The sequence below is a fragment of the Acinonyx jubatus genome, chromosome A1 (assembly GCF_027475565.1).
Source record: "Acinonyx jubatus isolate Ajub_Pintada_27869175 chromosome A1, VMU_Ajub_asm_v1.0, whole genome shotgun sequence".
NCBI lineage: Eukaryota > Metazoa > Chordata > Mammalia > Carnivora > Felidae > Acinonyx > Acinonyx jubatus.
Genome location: NC_069380.1, coordinates 30,102,388 through 30,116,802, shown reverse-complemented (window position 1 = coordinate 30,116,802; position 14,415 = coordinate 30,102,388).

Below are 14,415 nucleotides of genomic sequence, written 5' to 3'. Positions count from 1 at the left end.
GTAATATTTTGTAGTATCTCATTCAGTTCACTATTGTAAGAAGTAAATAAAAGTTTACAGGCCAAGTCCTACTCTCCCCCCCACCTTGTCTTTCAAGTGCTCTGCATACATAATCATTTATCCATAGTGTGTAAGATTTTAATACATGTGGTATTTTTATAAATTTACCAAATATACATTTATCTATAAACGCCATAAATACTGTGTTTTACACTTCTACATTAGTTGTAGTACCTTCTGCATATTATTTTGTAGTTTGTTTCCTCCATGATAACTATAGATCCAGTTCAATCCTTTCTTTTTTAATGTTTATTTCTTTTTCTGAGACAGAGAGAGAGAGCGTGCACTAGCAGGGAGGGGTAGAGAGAGAGAGGGAGAGAGAGAATCCCAAGCATGCTCTGAGATATCAGTTCAAAGCCTGTCACAGGGCTTGAACTCCTGAAACATGAGATCATGACTTGAGCTGAAATCAAGAGTCAGGCACTTAACTGACTGAGCCACCCAGGCACCCCACCCCAGTCCAATTCATTCTTTTACATGTCACATGTTACTCAATTGCATGATTGAGCCACATTTTTATATTCAACTCCCTTTTGAGGGGCAGATAAGTTGTTTTTACACTTTTGGTGTTAGAAAACTATTACTGCAATACCATTCTTGTACATATGTCAAAGAGTTTCTCTCTGGAGAGAGCCAGGAGTGGAATTTTTGAATTTTATACAATATTCCCCTCAATATCACCACATTTCTTTACTCAAGCTCTCCGGATATGGATTCCCGTTTCTTTACGCCATTGTCAAATGTGGTGTTATTAGATTTTTCTTTTTTCCAACTTGATGGGTATAAAATAGTGTAGATTATTTATTTTAATTTGCACTATCCCATTTGTGTGGCTAAGCATTTTAGTGTGTTTATTGACTTTCATGATTCCTTTCCAATGATTTAATATTCACTGTCCATTTTTTATCATTTTTGTACTGATTTCTGGGGGTCCTCCATGTATTCTCTGCACCAATCTCTCACCATTTTATATCAAGTACAAATATTTTCTTCCCATCTGTTATGTTTTCACTCTGTGATATCTTTGGTCATATAGATTATCTCTCACATGTTATTTTGAGGATCTGATTAAAAAATGGGAATACTTCCTCCCCCCAGTGGCCTGAGGATTGCCCAGATTTTTTTTTTCACACTTGGTATTGCCACCTGGATCACACAATATTATGTGTTAAACATTTATATGTCAAGTCCCTTTAGGTTTGGATTCTGTTCTACTGGCTTCTTTTTAACTGTCTACACCACTATATCACTGTGTTAATTACTATGTCCTTATAACTGTAGAGAAGAGTCCAATCTTACTCATATTCTTTAATACTGTCTAGAGTTTTATATGCCTTCTGCATTCAGTGAAGTTCAGCTTCATGGTAGGGGCACCTGGGTGGCTCAATCAGTTGAGCATCCAACTCTTGGTTTCAGCTCAGCTCATAATCTCACTGTTCATGAGTTCGAGCCCGGCACTGGGCTCTCCACTGACAGCAAGGAGCTGTTTGGGATTTTTTTTTTCTCTCTCTCTCTCTCCCCCTCTCCCTCTCTCCCTCTCTCGCTATCTCTCTCAGTAAAGAAATAGACTTTAAAAAAAGCTTCATGGCGGGGCACCTGGGTGGATCAGTTGGTTAAGTGTCCAAACCCATGATCTCGTGGATCATGGGTTTGAGCCCCACATTGGTCTCTGTGCTGACAGCTCAGAGCCTGGAGCCTACTTTGGATTCTGTGTCTCCCCCTCTCTCTGTCCCTCCCCTGCTCACGCTCTGTCTCTCTGTCTCTCAAAAATGAATAAAACCATTAAAAAAAAAGCTTCCTGGCAAATCATATATGAACATGGTATACCTCACACTAACAACATCTAATTTATGCCATTAAATAAATTTAAAATTTTTCTCCATATAGTTTTGCACATTTTGGTTACACTTTTTCTCTATAATTATCGTTTTACTTATTATCATCTGAGCAATTTTATCTATATTTTCTAGCTGTCGTTTGTGTCTGGGAACACTACTGCTTTGGGAAAGGTAATTTTGTATACAGCAAACTTGCTCAGGTTTTTTATTAGCTTGGACTTTTTTAGATTCCCTTGAATTTTTTATGTAGACAAGTATATCATCTACAAATAACTTGTGCAAGATCGGATTTATGTTTTTAATGCTTGGAGGGAGACTACCAGCCATGTGGGCCTGGTTATTTTAATGTGGGAAAGTTTATCACTATCGATTCAATGGCTTTGGTGGCTAGAAATCTATTCAGCTATGTTTGTTTCTACTTAATCCAGTTTTGTTTGATAATATATTTCTAAGATATTATCCATTTTTCCCCCAAGTGGTCGTTTATTAACACAAATTTGTACAGCGTATTTGGGGAGTTATCTATAATTAGGTCTTTTTTTCCTTGTTTATATTTTGCTTCTGTTCAATCGTCTCTGCATTTTCTTGAACACCTTATCAGATGATGTGTCAATATGAATAACTTTTCCAAAGATTCTCTTTATTATAACTACATTCTATTTCATTAGCTTTAACACCTTGTTTATCATAGCCCTTTACCCACTTTCCCCGGATTTATTTTGAGGTGGTTTTCAAAAAACTCATCAGTTTTCAGCTTTCATTTTCTAGCTAAACATTTAAGGCTGAAAATCACACTCTGAGTACAGTTTTAACCCTAACATATTTTAATATGTGATATTTTTCATTTGTATTCAGTTCAAAGTATTGTCTGGCTTTCATTATCATGACTTATTTTATCCAAGGGCTACTTAGAAGTGTGTTCTGAAATTACCAACATATAAGACTTCTTCCTTTCTTTGTTCTCGTTTTTTTTTATCAGAGAGCATTGTTTCGATGGTACATGTTCTTGGCCAATTACTGTGTTTCACGTTTCCTATATCTTAGCTAGTTCTGTCTTTGTTTAATATAGTTATCTTTAAGACCACTGTTTAAAAGTTTTCCACTATGACAGTACATTAGTAAATTTCTCCGTCCTGAAATCTGCCATTAGGATAAAGTCCAAAACGCTTGCAAGGCGCTGTATGGTCTTGCCACCATTTTCCTTTCCAGCTCCATCTTTGTCCCTCTGGTTTACAGCGCACACTGTAAACATTACACCCTTTCAATTTCCAAATTGTACCGTATTCTTCCCTGCCTCTAAAGCTTTATTCAGGAAGTGTCCCCACCACTGTCATCCGGTTAGAGTTTTTCATTTGCTGACCTCCTAAATCTGAGGAAGGGGCGGGCCCCAGTCAGACCCCTGACTCCCTCTGTCATAATATTTCAGCGCTATGCTTTAGTTCCCTTCTCTGTGTGTTTCCTGAAGGTAAGGATAAATTCCATCTGTGCACTGTTGTACATCAGGACATAAAACCAAATACACAGCGGTTCTGCATGGGCGCGCGCGCGCGCGCGCACACACACACACACACACACACACACACACACACACAAATTGAACGACTTAAATTGCAACCCTGGAATCAGCAGATAAAACACAGGGACACGAAAATCTGTTTTCTCATTTTCAAAATAACCACACATCTTTTCTGACAAAAGAAAAAAGACAAAGAACTTTTCTTAGAGGAGAAAGAAATTCTTTCTTGGACTACAGGATTTTAATTACAGTACAGCTTCTCTGGCATCAGCAAGATGATAGCCACCAACTCCACAAAGACATTTGAGAAGGGATATTTTCATCTCTGAAGCTGTACTTCTCTTGAGTACTGACTGATGTCTTTTACGTTTTTAAGATTCTCACCTTTTCTGCTCATTAGAAAGAAAAATAATAATTCTAAGACGGAGAGGTATTTTCTGCATTATCTTGTGGGATTGAAAACCCTTTGCTGTTGGTAATTTTCTTAAATCTAATGGTTTCTTTTATGTATATATTAAAAATTGACAAACACCTTTCTGCACGGTGTTTCATCACCATAATAGCCCGAGCGTTGAGAAAGGTTGGGGCCCTAACTGTGTACTGTTACAACACACAAAAAAAGACGACAAGAAATCTCATTGCTGACCTCAGCTGGTCAGCCTATTGTACATCATCTTTCTTTTAATTCAGCAACTACCAGATACTGTTTTCCATGTGTCTTATTTTGAGTCATTCTCAGTAATTTACTGCCATAATTTATAATCACATTAGAGACCCATAGGTTAATTACAGAATCTTCTGTGTAAAAAACGTATTTTCCTTTCATTCGGTTCAGTAATGTAGCTCTTATTTCACTTAGGATTCTCTAAATTTTCTACTATAGAACTGGTAAGAAGACTGGCCCAGGGTGCCCTATCCATAATTTTATAGGCCTCTTCCTCAACTCTTACCTAATTCCTTTCCAAACTTATGAAATTATTTCTCATATCTTCTGTATTATATTGCAGTTTCAGTGACCCTCAATTGTTTTGCTGTCGATGGAAAAAATATCTAATATTTTGCATCCATAAAAGTCTTCTAACCTTTCACATAAAGAATTAAGGCCCACAACACTGAATTATGGGAAATGTGTATACTTTGCAATTACCCCCCAGGACAGACACAGACATATACAAAATCATTGCTTTCCTATTAAGTTGTAATTATATTATTATAAAAAATGTTTTAATGTTTATTTTATTTTTGACAGAGAGAGACAGAGCATGAGTGGGGGAGGGGCAGACAGAGAGGGAGACATAGAATGCGAAGCAGGCTCCAGGCTCTGAGCTGTCAGCACAGAGCCTGATGCGGGGCTCGAACCCACAAACCGCGAGATCATGACCTGAGCCGAAGTCGGACGCTCAACCGACTGAGCCACCCAGGTGCCCCATAATTATATTATTATTAAATGGAATCTGTCTATAGAAATATCTTCATTGTTAGTAGATAAATACATTTTTTATAATACCTGAAAATAATTTCTTCAGTGGCAACCCTTCTGTGGGGGAAAAACACATTGTTTACTTAATATAGGCACTTCTCATATAGAACTAGTTTTCAAAATATAAATTGTGATAATGTGATTAAGGAAGCATTTGCATAATGCAGGCCACTTTTCTTTATATTTTACTAGGAACTTGAGGTCAATATGGAAGTTGAAATCACAAACTAGTATCTCTCAAGCAGTGAAAAAAGAGAGTATAAGTGAAATGACTTTTTAAAATCGATTTATGTTTTATTATAACAACAGGTGATAATGGATTTTTAATCATTATAGTTTTGATGATAGGAAAATTGAGGCCATACTTTTCCAATAAAGCTAGATGCAAAGGCTGGGTTTGTTTAGTGATATTTAGGCTTTATAACTTTCTGTTAGACTATTAAAAATAAAAGCAAATCCCTTTATTGTTAAAATTCTTTCAATGTAAAGTAACATTGCGAATGTGAGCCTGAATCAAGAAACTAATCGCTACCACCCTTTATTGTCCTATTGAATAGGAACAAGAGTTTTCTTAGAAAGCAATTCTCTCATTACCAACAGTACTGACTGTGCTTACATTGTATGGCTTAGCGATTGGAAATACTGGCTCTGGAGTAAATTGCATGGGTTTTAAACCCAAGCTTCATTACATACAAGCTATGTAGTATTGGCCATGTTATTGACCTCCCTCAGCTTCATACTCACCTGTTAAATAGGGATGATAATAATAATCTATATCTCATAGAGTTGTTATAGGTATTAAATGAGCTAAGCACTGAGTACAATATCTAGCATATGAGTATACAACAATCTTAGTTATTACATCTCTTACAAAATTTTTAATTATAATTTTAATGTAGTCTCTCGTGCCAAAAATATCTAATTGCTGCTTACTTCATAACCGCAGCATTTTAAATAAAATGTCATCTATAAATTCTGATAAAATTTGGAATCAGCTCCTTATAATTTTTTATCTGTTGTTTCTCTTTTCAATCCTCTTTTTTGTTTGTTTTTTTTTTTTCAACGTTTATTTATTTTTGGGACAGAGAGAGACAGAGCATGAACGGGGGAGGGGCAGAGAGAGAGGGAGACACAGAATCGGAAACAGGCTCCAGGCTCTGAGCCATCAGCCCAGAGCCTGACGCGGGGCTCGAACTTACGGACCGCGAGATCGTGACCTGGCTGAAGTCGGACACTTAACCGACGGCGCCACCTAGGCGCCCCCATAATTTTTCATAAATAACTTCCTCTACTATCTTAAAATAGAATCCCTCTTTTTTTAAATTTAGAACAAAGTTATATATGTGGTGAATGTCAGTTGGATATGTCGAGATTTATGGGATTCTATGAGGTGTGCCATATTTCTTGTGTACTCTGCCGTTTAAATAGGATTGAGAATCATTGAACCAGGTAAACTATTAAGCAAATTCCTCCTAATTTATTTACTTAGTCATTTGCCAACATTACAAATGAAGCAAAATTTGAGGAAATGCTGAAAAGAGAATGGAGCTCAGTCCAAATAAGAGTTGGAAATATTGGGATGTCTGGGTGGCTCAGTCGGTTAAGCATCCGACTTTGGCTCAGGTCATGATCTCACAGTTTGTGGGTTCAAGCCTCATGTCAGGCTCTGTGCTGACTGGTCAGAACCTAGAGCCTGTTTCAGATGCTGTGTCTTCCTCTCTCTCTCTGCCCCTTCCCCTCTCTCTCAAAAATAAACATTTAAAAAAATTTTTTAAAGAGTTGGAAATACTTAAAATGGAATACATAATCTTCACTGTTTTTCTTGAAATGACAAGAGTTAGGGACCAGTGTGGGTGGACTGAAGTAACCAGGCCAAAGAACTAGTTTTCTGTATTGAAACATGGGAAGATTCTTAGACTGAGTTAGAGCTCCACATCCTTATATATTGGGTAGAATGCCTGGAAAAACCCAAGTGTTCATTCTCTTCTGCCCTGGTATGGCACAGGTCACAAACAGATGGAAGCTGGCACATTTCAGCAGCCTTGGAGACTTCTACTGGTTAAGAGTTGGTTGCTAGAACATATGGACACTGTGGAGAGAGCCAGCCCCACAAACCAGAGGGTGACGGAAATGGAAGGATCTGGGTTTGTGATTTAACAGACATTTATAAATGGATTCTGACAAAAATAAGGCAATATTATTAAGGTTACCTGGATACATGTAAATGGGCATTTAATACAGTTTCCCTAAGAGTTAAAAAAGTTGGATACAACTCTATTTTGATATTTTGGAAGATAGTCTCTTCCAGCATTCTAATTTTACTCTTTTTTAAAACAGTTCTAGTAGGTAAAATTACGAATCTATGTAGGAATGGTTTATGAATAAAATTGGAGTCAGGCAAAAAGTGTTTATGATTGATAGCCAAGTCTGAAATAATTATTTCTCTCTTTGCCAGTGGCTTAATCTAAGCTGTCTGGTTATTCTAAAATGAGTACATCATTATAGTTACCTATGGCATCTATTTTAAATCCAAGAACTGTTAAGACATGAACTCTAGGTGAATGCCTTTCTGTTCTGCATTTGAGCCTGTAATCCTTGACTAACCAAAGGGATCAAGGTTTTGATAGAAGGGTAGACTTTACATCTTTGAAAATGGGATGTTGGAGGATGCACAAAGAAAAGGAACAGGAGAAAGAATCACCCAGAAAGCAATTTTGACCAAAGGATAAGCCTTGGCATGAAGGAAGAACAAGCTTCTGGAGTTACATGAAGAAGTCTATCTTGTTTATCATGGAATGCCTACTCATGGGATTCAATAGGTGTCATGGATAAAAGGAGAGAGTCTGGAGGGAAACCCAATATAAGCAACAGTGCACCTGAATGCAAGGCTTAATTTCTGTACTATATTGTGGTCCATGTGAAAAAGAAGTTGGAAAACATGCTTGAACAAGATTCTGTCCACAACCTGGAGCCAATATTTGTAGTTTTGCTTGGATTAATATTTCTGCCTACTTAGAGGACGATCGTCTATATTTATCCTCTTTAATTCTATTTGTGCTGTCATATATGTCTGATGCTTCAGCAAGATCTAGCATCATGGAACCAATTCCAGGATTTTGAGCCCACAAACAAGAAGAACACCTAGCAACTACACTATCTCCTTTGGTACGCTATTTCATTTATATTACATTCTGAATTGCATGTGAATTCCTGAATTGCTTCTCTGAAGTCCTGAGTAGGTTGGTGGGTGCTTAATGAGGTAGAGATGTATTGGTTTAACCATAAAGACTATTTAGCACTATAAGGAAAGAAATTGCGGCTTAACCAAATATGGTGGGGGAAAAAAACCCAATATTTATACTAGAAGAAAAGACAACTAATTATTGTTGAGGGAAAAGAAGAAACCCAGTCAAAACAAGACAGAGAGGGAAGAAATTATCAAGGCACAGTACTTCAGTACTCAAATTTGTCAAGGGATGAAGGAAAGCAACCATGCCAAGCCAAAATGTCTTGCTGAATTTTTCTAGCCCAGGCGTGAAGATGTTCTAGGCAGAATTCAAGGAATGCCATGGTTGGGGGTGGGGGGGCGATGGCAGAGGAAGATGTCCCTGACACAAAGATCAAGTGTGTTAATTAAAAGTAAAACAAGGAAATACCATTTGTAAAAGTGGTTTAAAAAAAAATAATAGCTAGAATAGCCTGGAGCATAAAGGAAATGGCAGTTTAGCGTTCTGCTTATAAGCCAGTTGCGTGACTTTTTGCCATAAATATTGAATGATTTCAAAATTTACATATTCCTTAAACCAGTAATTCTGGTTCTAGGAAATTTTCCTGAGGAAATTATGATAAATGGTAAGAAAGATTTATCTACTAGAATGATCACCTCAGCACTATTTATAATAGTGAAAAATTGGATACAGCATAAATGCTGAATGATAAGTGATTGGTTCAATAAATTATGACACATAATTATGCACAATTTGGAGATATAATTCATTGCCACATCCATAAAATGGACTATTATGGAACAATTAAAAATCATACTGGAGGAAATTATTGAATCATATAAAAATATTCCAGATATCAAATGAAATGAAGAGAATTATCTAATTTTTAGGTATATAATTTTCATACACACTTAAACTAGCCACAAAATACAATTTTAAGCAATTATTTCTGGAAGATTAGAGTAGAGTTTTTTTCATTTTTCTTCTCCACGTGTTAGTATATTTCCTATAACGCTACAATAAATATGTGACTTTTAGTAGCGGAAAAAAAATTTATTGAGCATTTTTAAAAAGTTACAGAAGAACAATACTACATGATTCCACTTATATGAAGTATCTAAAACAGTCTCTTTAAAAAAAACAGTTTGTAAAGCTTATTTGTTTATTTTGAGAGAGAGAATGGGGGGGGGGCAGAGAGAGGGAGAGAGAGAATCCCCAGCAGGCACCATGACCAGTGAGGATCTGAAGGAGGCTTGATCTCACAACCCTGAGCAGAGATCAAGAGTCACATGCTTAACCGACTGAGCCATCCAGGTACCCCTGAAACATTCAGTGTCTTGAAGCAGAAAGTGGAACATGGTTACCAGAGTCTGGGATTGTGGGGGAGAAGTTGTTGTTCAACAGGTATTAAGTTACAGCTATGCGAGACATAAGCTCTAGAGATCTGCTATATAACATTGTGCTTAATAATACTGTACACTTAAGTTTTTGGTTAAGAGAGTAAATCTCATGGTATCTGCTCTTTTTAAATTCTTTTTAAGTTTATTTAGTTTTGAAAAAGAGAGTGAGCAGGGGAGGGGCAGAGAGAGAGGGAGACACAGAATCTGAGGTAGGCTCCTCGCTCTGAGCTGTCAGCCCAGAGCCCGATGCGGGGCTCGAACCCACGAACCGTGAGATCATGACCTGAGCTGAAGTTGGAGGCTTAACTAACTGAGACGCCCCGGTGCCCCTCGTGTTATCTGTTTTTATTACACAAAATGATACTGAGAGGATTTCTGCTTCCAGCAAAGGTAAAGTAAGAGGAAACAGACTAATTCCCCTGCCTGTAGTAACTAAAAATTAATACAAACAGGTAATACAATATATAAAATAACAGTTCTCAGGATATTCGATACCAAGTAATAAAAAAAAAAAAAACACACCACCACAACAACACAGTGATTCCTAAGTGAGGGGAAACAAATGAGATGAGACATAGAGCTGTTCCAGATCACCAGCTCCATGCAGGGAGCTTCTAGGCCACCGTGCAGAGAGGCAACTCAGGCAGAGCACCGCAGACATCCAGGGTTGAGAAATGGAGATGAGGTGTCCAGAGTTCATAGAATGAAAACTGGAGGGGAGGGAGCTGCAAGACAAGTCTGAGGTCTTCAGAGCATTCCAAGCATCCCCTTGGACTATTCAGCCAGGCACTGCTCAGCCCATGCGTGGAAAGGCACTACACGAGCCTGGGAAATGGCCATACAAAAAGATGAGAGGAAATAATCCCTGGTGCCCACACAAGGAAGGAAATAGTTCCTGCTCCCACAGGCAAAGTAGGAAACTTCCTAGCTCATGAGGAACTGGACAAAAGTCCTCAGGAATGTTTTGCCGCATTGATGGGGCAGGCTTCAGACTAGACTACAGGTTATTCTTATCCCATCTGATAAAGCTTAAAAGCAAGACCCAAAAGGATCAAACCGTTTCCTAGTAACTGAAATGTGTCTCAGAACAAAGCTGAAGAATATTTGTAAGACTAGAAAAAAATACTAATCAACTAGGTAAAATTCATAATGTTAGGCACCTACATTAAACATTGCCAGACATGCAAGCACGTAGGAAAAAAATGACCGATAACAAAGTGAAAAGTAACTTAAAGCAGGCTCTAAAATGAAGCAGATGATAGAATTAGAGGGAAAAAAATGTTATTATAATGGTATTCTATATGCTCAAGAAGCTAGAGAAGAAAATATAAGTAAACCCATAGTGTGTATAAAAAGAATCAAATCAGACTTCTAGAGGTGAAAACTACAGTATCTGGAAAAACAACAACAACAAAATAGCTGGGTAGAATTAACATTATTTTAGACATAGAAAAATACATCCATTAACCTGAAAACACAGAACAAACAGTATACAAAATAAAATGCCAAGGGAATAAAGACTGAGAATAAAAAGGAACAGAAGATCAGCATATAATCAAGCTATAGGACAACTACAAGCAACCTTATATAATTAGAGTCCCCAAAAGAGAGTAGAAAAAAGAACAAACAAAAATATTTGAAATAATGGTTTAGGTGTTCTAAATTTGATGGAAATCATAAATCAATATATAAAAGAAGTTCAACAAATGCCAAACACAAGAAATGTGAAGAGAACTACACTAAGGCACCTTGAAATCAGGCTTCTTAAAACCAGTGACAAAGAGAAGCTCAAAAGCATCCATAGAAAAAGGACAGATCATTTGCACTTCACAAACATGTTAACAATATATTATGGAGCTTATAATATATATCACAGAAAAACTTATTACAATAACAGCATAAAAGTCTGAAGGAATAAATGGAAGCATATAGTTGAAAGTTTCCTATAGAATTTAAATGATATAAGATCACTTGTAGACAGACTGTGATAAGTCAAAGAAACCGCTAAAATTGCATACACACAAAAGTTATAGTTAACCAGCCCAAACTGGTGATTCATGACATCAAAAAAACACTAGTCTGAAAGTAAACAAAAATAGGAGGGAAAAGGAAACCAAGAATAGGTAAAACAAGTAGAAAACAAGTAATACGACAGGCTCAAAAATCATGTGTTCTTGCCACACACACACAAAAAAGCCAACTTTGTGAGATCATGGATCTCTTAATTAACTGGATTTTTGTAGATACGTCACAATGTATATGTACATTAAATCATCATATTTTACACCTTAAATGCAGCCAGTTTTTATTTGTTAATTATAGTCAAGAAAGCTGGGAAATTAAAAAATCATGCCTACATGCAAATGGTATGAACAGAGCAGGCATAAAGTATCAAAACAGATGAAAAGGAAAAATCCAACTATATAAATGTGTATAAGAAAACATATTTTAAAATATAAGACAAATAATCTAAAAGTAAAAAGATGCAAAAAAGATACGTGAAATTTTTTTAAAGCTGATGGTGTTATGTTAACAGAGAAAATTGATTTAGTCACAAGAATATTAATAAGGTTAAAGAAGGTCAATTCTTAATGATAAAAGGGACCATTCATCTAGAAAACATAACCCTTTAAACATTTGTGCATCTAATAACAGAGCTTCAAAATACATAAAATAAAAACTGTTAAAATTCCAAAGAGAAACAGAAAACCCACTATTACAGTCAGAGATTTACATACTATTGTCTCAACAACTAATAGAACAAATAAACAGAAAAATCAGTAAAGATATAAAAATCTTAAATAGCAACAGACAGCTTGACCTGATTTATTGACATTCACAACACCCCACCAATAAAGCACACCTTTTTTCAAAAACACATAGAACATTTACCAAGGAAGAACATAGTCTTCTTGAGAGGAAAACAGGTATCAATGAATTAAAAATGGTTCAACTCATATACAAAGCATATTCTCTGAACACAATGAAGTAAATTATTAATCCATAACAGAAAGATTACTTGAAATCCTCACAGATTTGGAAATTCTATAACATTTTTAAATAACTATAGATAAAAGAAGAAAACAGAAAAAAATAGAAAGTATTTTGAATTAAATGAAAATGACAAGAGGATACATCAGAATTTTGGAGATGATGCAGCAGCAGCAGTAGGTAAATTGCTACAATAACTACAAAGTTATGTTAGCAAAGAAGACAGGTTTCAATGCAAAGATCTTATCTTCCACTTAAAAAACATAGAAAAAGTAAATCAAACTAAACCTAACCCAAACAGAATAAAGAAAATATAAAAGAATTGGAAACAAAATCAGTAAAATAGAAAAAATATTATACAAAAAAAAAAAAAATCAATGAAACCCAAACCTGGTTATCTCAGAGAACCAATAAAATTGACAAAAATCTGCTACACTGATCAGTAAAAAAGAGAAAACATACAAATTACCAATAATGGGAATAAAAGAGGTGATATGACTCCTGAGTCTATAGATATTAAAAGGATAATCAGGGAATAGGATGAACAACTTTGTGATAGTCATTTTGACAATGTGAGTGAAATTGACAAAAGTCCTTGAAAGGCAGAAACCACTAAAGCTCAATGAGGAAAAAATAGGTATCTAAACAGTCCTATCGCTTACTTATATTAAATTTGTAGTTAAAAACCTTCCCAAGAAGAAAACTCCAGGTTACTCCCTCTGTCAGACATAGATACAAAAGAACTTAACCAAAATTTTAGCAAAATGACCTTTAAAATATGAAAAGGTAATCCATCATAAGCAAGTGGGATTTATTCCAGGAATGTAAAATTATTTGAATGTTCAAAAAGTACTATTGATTTTCAACAAGCATGGGAAGGCAATTGAGGGAAGAATAATATTTTCAAAAAATTGCATTGGAAATACTGAATATACATATAAAAAGGCAGAAAAAAACAACAACTCTAATTCATACCTTGTATCATATCCAAAAATTAACATAGCATTGATCACAGACCTAAATGTGAAGCTTAAGACTATATACCTCCAGAAGAAAACTAGCATAAGATAATAATATTTTGATCTTGAGTTAGGCAAAGATTTCTTAGATATAAAACTGAAAGCATAATACAGAAAAAAAAAAAACAATTAATTAGACTTCATCAAAATTAAGGACTTCTGTCCTTTGAAAGAAAATTTTAGGTGCAGGGGAGGCACCTGGGCAGCTCAGTTGGTTAAGCGTTTGACTCTTGATCTCAGCTCAGGTCATGATTTCATTGTTCCTGGGATCAAGCCCCATGTGGGGTTCTGTGCTGACAGCATGGAGCCTGCTTTGGATTCTCTCTCTCTCCCCCCCCACTCTCTCTCTCTCTCTCTCACCCCTCCTCTGCTTGCACACTCTCTAAATAAATAAATAAACATTTTTTCCCTCAGTTTTTTTTAAAAAGAATTTTAGGAAAATTAAAAGATCATTTATAGTCTAGGAGAAAATATTTGCAAATTATATATCTGATAAAGGACTTCTACCCAGAATGTATAAAGAATTCTCAAAGCTCAATAATAAGAAATCAAACAACCCAATTTTAAAAAATGGGTAAAATATTAAAAAAAAACTATTTCACTAAAAACGACATTGATGGTATATAAGCACATTAAAAACATGGTCAACATCCATTAGGGAAATGCAAATTAAAACATTAAGGTGAAACTTCTACACATCTGTTAAAATGTCTAAGATTTAGAAAACTGACCATGGCAAGTGTTAACAAGGATGTAAAAAAAAAAAAAAACCAGAACTCTCTCATACACTGCTAGTGGTTATGTTAAATGGTAAATGGTACAAACACTTAGGAAAACAGTTTGGTAATTTCTTAAAATGTTAAATATACAGCTACCATATGATC